A 6000-nucleotide genomic window follows, 5' to 3' on the forward strand; every position below is an offset into this window, starting at 1 on the left:
ATTTTTAACCATAGAACTGTAAGGACCGGGTGAGGAAGGAGACAAGCCAAGTGAAGTACCAAAATAACAAAAGGTTTATTTAACAGGGAGAAACTCAAAACAAACAAGAAACAGTGTGCTGGTGCACAAACAATAACCGACAAAAGACGAGTGAAGAGCAGGAACTTAAATACACACACAGATGAACACAAGACAGGTGATGCAGCTGATGATAATGATGAACAGGTGGGTAATTGAGGGAGTGAGTTCAGGTGTGGAGACAAGGAGGATTCTTGGAACTGTAGTGAGCAGGACGAAGACAGAAGGTGAATGTGACATTACTCCCCCCTCCCGCTAGACGCGACCCACGCCGTAGAAGGCAGAACACGGGAGGGGGGTGGTTATCCTGGAGTCTGTGACCAAAGGGTGAACAGAGAGAAGACAGACAGGAGACTCCAGGATGGCATCGCCGCCACGGTGGTGCAGGACGAGGAGGTGGCCATGGCGGAGCAGGCTGTGGGCGTGGCCACGGCGGAGCTGTCGGACCCTCGGGCGTCCAGGGCGGTGGTGACCCTTCGGGTGGCATGGTGGTGAGGACCCTTTGGGTGGCCATGGCGGTGAGGACCCTTTGGGTGGCCATGGCGGTGAGGACCCTTCGGGCGGCCATGGCGGTGAGGACTTATAGCCCCCCCCCCCAAAATTTCCTTGGGGAAATAATCAGGTTTTGACACTGGGCTGGATGAGGCAGGGGGCGAAAGCGGCTCTGGGCTGGACAGGACCAGTGACGAAGGCGGCTCTGGGCTGGACAGGACCTGCGGCGAAGAGGGCTCTGAGCTGGACGGAACCAGCGGTGAAAACGCCTTTGGGAAGACTGGCTCTGGCTCTTGCTCGAAGACTGGCTCTGGCTCTTGCTCGACAGGGCAGGCGACTACTGGACTCGGAACTGGATCTGGCCTCTCTGGGCCAACAACTGTCTCAGGCTCGGCGGGCATGACGCGAACTGCCTTGGCTTCGGCAGATCTGGCGTGAAGTGAGGGCTCGGCTGGACTCGGAACTGGACTCGGAACTGGATCTGGCTGCTCTAGGCCAACAACTGGCTCAGGCTCGGCGGGTATGACGCTCTCAATCTCAGGCACGGCGGGTATGACGCGAACTGCCTTGGCTCGGCTGGACTGGCGTGAAGTGCAGGCTCGGCTGGACTGGACCTTACAGAATAACCGACCACATCATGAGCTGGGAGCTCACTGGACAGATCGCGGCTTTGGCTCGGGATAGCCGCGATCTGTCCAGTGAGCTCCCAGCTCATGATGTGGTCGGTTATTCTGTAAGGTCCGGGTGAGAAAGGAGACAAGCCAAGCGAAGTACCAAAATAACAAAAGGTTTATTTAACAGGGAGAAACTCAAAACAAACAAGAAACAGTCTGCTGGTGCACAAACAATAACCGACAAAAGACGAGTGAAGACCAGGAACTTAAATACACACACAGATGAACACAAGACAGGTGATGCAGCTGATGATAATGATGAACAGGTGGGTAATTGAGGGAGTGAGTTCAGGTGTGGAGACAAGGAGGATTCTGGGAACTGTAGTGAGCAGGACGAAGACAGACGGTGAATGTGACAAGAACATTTGAAAAGTAACTGACACTACTGGAACTTCAAACGGGATGGGTTCTATGGTCAGATGAAACAAAAACAAAACAAAAAAAAGTACCCCATGTGTAAAATGAAATACTCTGCTGTATCTTTAATGCTGTGGGCCTAATTTTCTGCCAGAGGTCCTGGACATCTTGTTCAGATACATGGCATCACGGATTCGATCAAATACCAACAGATAAAAAATCTAAACCTGACAGCCTGTGCTAGAAATCTTATAACGGAGAACAGGATGGAGAGATTCTGTATGGAGGAATGGTCTCTGATCTCTTGTCAGGTGTTCTCCAAACTCATCACGCATTATAGGAGAAATCTCAGAGCTGTTATCTTGGAAAAAAGAGGTTGCAAAAAGTATTTAATAAAAGGGGGCAAACAATTTTTCCCAATTTGTTTTGGAGAAAAAACATTTATTTCATAACGTGATTTTCCCCCCACTTTCAATTATTTTACTTCAATGAAAGGTTAGATTTTTGCACATTTTTTAAATAAAATATCAAAAGGGTTAAAAATGCAGATTTATTTTTTATAGCCATATTTGATCATATTTACCAAGGGGGCAAACACTTTTTCACACCACTGTATATTATAAGGTTACAGTATATATATATGTGTGTGTGTATGGAAGTAGCATAAGGAGCAGTAAAATCACGCACATCCCAGTCAGGTACGGGTGCTGGATCTCATATAGAATGCAAAGTTACAAAGTAAAGATCCGCACACCGGAGAGCTCCCATTCACAAATTTATTTCAAGTGTGACGTTTCGGGCCTTTACGGCCCTTCCTCAGACTAACGTTAGTCTGAGGAAGGGCCGTAAAGGCCCGAAACGTCACACTTGAAATAAATTTGTGAATGGGAGCTCTCCGGTGTGCGGATCTTTATGAGGAAGGGCCGTAAAGGCCCGAAACGTCACACTTGAAATAAATTTGTGAATGGGAGCTCTCCGGTGTGCGGATCTTTACTTTGTAACTGTGTGTATGGAAGTAAATAAATGCCAAATGTTTTTGAAACAAAAAAGCCTGTTGAATTGCACTACTTGAAAAAAATAGGCATTGCATTAAACATGCTTGCATTTTAATGCATTGTATTTTTAGGGCTTGCATTTTTATAGGCTGAAATTCAACATGGTTGAATATTTAAGCAGTGAATATTTCAATTAAAAACATTTAAAACACATTTTCATTATTAAAAATTCAATAATCCATATTTGTCTTTCATATTTCACTTCCAAAATATTAAAACTGTTTAAAAATTTTCATATAATTTTCAACAGGCATTTTTCGGTCCATTTTATATCGCTTTGCAAATTCGCTTCCACAAATTCAGTGGTTCAAATTCGACAGTAAATTCAACATTGACATCCAGGAACTGCAGGAAAAGCAGTAGATTACGAGCATACTCTCCATCTGCTGTTAGTCGACCTCACCAGCAGGGGGTGCAAAAGCGCGTGTTGTTGAAGACCAGTAACAGTTAGAGCAAGCCATTCATTCATTCATAAAATGAAAATGATTATCTGGGTCAGTATATATGCGGAAAAGATGATAAAGACACAAAAGCTGTGTTTATGTTTCATTCAATAACTTCATTGTTACTTTCCCTGTGTAGCCTACATGTTATCAGCTTTCTCTACCATGAACGGGATTATAATCGGTTTCCCTCAATACCTCATCATAATTCAAGGATGCCCCTTCCGTCGGGATAAAACGCTTAACGTAGCTTAATGGACTAATACAGTGATATAAAAGACCAAACTCGCACCTTATTGGGAATGTAGGCTGTAGGCTACTATATAGGCTACAGGCAAGCACTCAGAATATGAACTTAATGCGCAAAGTTTCATGCTGAGCGTTTCGTGATATACTGGCATAAAATCAACACTTGATCAATTAATACTAACACTTTCTTTTCTCTTCTCTTCTATTCTATTCTCTCTCTCTCTCTCTCTCTCTCTCTCTCTCTATATATATATATATATATATATATATATATATATATATATATATACAGTGAGGCAAATAAGTATTTGAACACCCTGCTATTTTGCAAGTTCTCCCACTTGGAAATCATGGAGGGGTCTGAAATTGTCATCGTAGCTGCATGTCCACTGTGAGAGACATAATCTAAAAAAAAAAAAATCCAGAAATCACAATATATGATTTTTTAACTATTTATTTGTATGATACAGCTGCAAATAAGTATTTGAACACCTGTCTATCAGCTAGAATTCTGACCATCAAAGACCTGTTAGTCTGCCTTTAAAATGTCCACCTCCACTCCATTTATTATCCTAAATTAGATGCACCTGTTTGAGGTCGTTAGCTGCATAAAGACACCTGTCCACCCCATACAATCAGTAAGAATCCAACTACTAACATGGCCAAGACCAAAGAGCTGTCCAAAGACACTAGAGACAAAATTGTACACCTCCACAAGGCTGGAAAGGGCTACGGGGAAATTGCCAAGCAGCTTGGTGAAAAAAGGTCCACTGTTGGAGCAATCATTAGAAAATGGAAGAAGCTAAACATGACTGTCAATCTCCCTCGGACTGGGGCTCCATGCAAGATCTCACCTCGTGGGGTCTCAATGATCCTAAGAAAGGTGAGAAATCAGCCCAGAACTACACGGGAGGAGCTGGTCAATGACCTGAAAAGAGCTGGGACCACCGTTTCCAAGGTTACTGTTGGTAATACACTAAGACGTCATGGTTTGAAATCATGCATGGCACGGAAGGTTCCCCTGCTTAAACCAGCACATGTCAAGGCCCGTCTTAAGTTTGCCAATGACCATTTGGATGATCCAGAGGAGTCATGGGAGAAAGTCATGTGGTCAGATGAGACCAAAATATAACTTTTTGGTCATAATTCCACTAAACGTGTTTGAATGATGAGTACCATCCCAAGAACACCATCCCTACTGTGAAGCATGGGGGTGGTAGCATCATGCTTTGGGGGTGTTTTTCTGCACATGGGACAGGGCGACTGCACTGTATTAAGGAGAGGATGATCGAGGCCATGTATTGCGAGATTTTGGGGAACAACGTCCTTCCCTCAGTTAGAGCATTGAAGATGGGTCGAGGCTGGGTCTTCCAACATGACAATGACCCGAAGCACACAGCCAGGATAACCAAGGAGTGGTTCTGTAAGAAGCATATCAAGGTTCTGGCGTGGCCTAGCCAGTCTCCAGACCTAAACCAAATAGAGAATCTTTGGAGGGAGCTCAAACTCCGTGTTTCTCAGCGACAGCCCAGAAACCTGACTGATCTAGAGAAGATCTGTGTGGAGGAGTGGGCCAAAATCCCTCCTGCAGTGTGTGCAAACCTGGTGAAAAACTACAGGAAACGTTTGACCTCTGTAATTGCAAACAAAGGCTACTGTACCAAATATTAACATTGATTTTCTCAGGTGTTCAAATACTTATTTGCAGCTGTATCATACAAATAAATAGTTAAAAAATCATATATTGTGATTTCTGGATTATTTTTTTTTTGATTATGTCTCTCACAGTGGACATGCACCTACGATGACAATTTCAGACCCCTCCATGATTTCTAAGTGGGAGAACTTGCAAAATAGCAGGGTGTTCAAATACTTATTTTCCTCACTGTATATATATATATATATATATATATATATATAGTATAGTAGGCTATGCCTACGTGTATTGCATTAGCTTAAACTGGGAAGAGTCATAGCACTTGCATATTGTTGTCCTCCTATTGTTAGTTTAACTGTAAATCGCTTTGGATAAAAGCGTCTGCTAAATGACTAAATGTAGCCTAATAAATGTAAAATTGGCTTGACATTGGACATTCACACATTTAGGGACCGTCTCCAAAGTTGCATACAACATTGTAGGGCTGAAACGATTCATCGAGTTACTCGATTAACTCGATTACAAAAATTCCTCGAGGCAAAAACTCTGCCTCAAAGCCTCGTTCAATTCCTATGACGCACACTATACGCGCAGGGATCTGATTGTTTCACACGGACCGTTGTTCAATGTTCAGGAAGCACACCATAGCGCGTGATACATTTTGAATTTAGTTGGGCGATGGCGGAGAGTAAAGATGTCCATAAACGGCAGAGAATGTCTAAAGTTTGGGATCATTACATACAAAAGGAAGAGAACAAGGTGCAATGTGTCTACTGCAAAGTAGACCTGGCATACCACAACAGTACGACTTCAATGATTCAGCATCTGAACTGAAAACATCCACTCCATGCTGTTTCACCAAGCGTTGCTGAAACAAGGTAACGTAGCCTAAGCCTATACATTGATGTTCGCTGATTTGAATCCCATACTGTATTTGTAGCGATGTCGTGATGCGTTTTGACTAGATATGATGTTTAGTTTTATGTTTTTAAGTA

The sequence above is a fragment of the Abramis brama genome (assembly GCF_963993115.1).
Source record: "Abramis brama genome assembly, chromosome: 15".
NCBI lineage: Eukaryota > Metazoa > Chordata > Actinopteri > Cypriniformes > Leuciscidae > Abramis > Abramis brama.